Source organism: Neophocaena asiaeorientalis, unplaced genomic scaffold, assembly GCF_003031525.2.
Source record: "Neophocaena asiaeorientalis asiaeorientalis breed wild unplaced genomic scaffold, Neophocaena_asiaeorientalis_V1.1 scaffold614, whole genome shotgun sequence".
Taxonomy (NCBI): domain Eukaryota; kingdom Metazoa; phylum Chordata; class Mammalia; order Artiodactyla; family Phocoenidae; genus Neophocaena; species Neophocaena asiaeorientalis.
In genome coordinates, this window is record NW_020172990.1 from 86382 (window position 1) to 86762 (window position 381).

At 58.3% G+C, this 381-nt stretch overlaps 1 protein-coding gene across 2 annotated transcripts in view; it reads left to right on the forward strand.

The window, feature by feature from the left end:
• The window catches only part of TMC4 (transmembrane channel like 4), a 14797-nt gene that overhangs the window by 9993 nt on the left and 4423 nt on the right, over positions 1 to 381 (forward strand). The window lies entirely within an intron of this gene.

Genomic DNA, 381 nt, shown 5'->3' on the forward strand with positions numbered 1-381 from the left:
GGTCCAGTGGTTAAGACTCTGCCCTTCCTTCCACTGCAGGGGGCGCGGGTTCCATCCCTGGTCAGGGAACTAAGATCCCACATGCCAAAAAACAGAGAAGCTGCGGAATAGGTTTTAAGTGGGAATGCCATCGGATCCGCATAAAAGGAAGGCTCTACTAGCTCGGGAGCGGAGACCGGGCACACGTGTTAGCAGGGAGAGCAGGTGGGAGGCCTCTGGGCCCACTTGAGAGGCGATGGGGGCCAGAGCCGGGGCGGCGAAGGGGGGTGTGGAGCCTTCCTGCTCAGTTTTCTGTTTCTCTCCTTTTCTCTGGTTTTCTACCCCCTCCCTGGGTCTTTGTCCCCCTCTCTCCAGTCCCTTTTCCTGCCCTCTCCTTTTCTG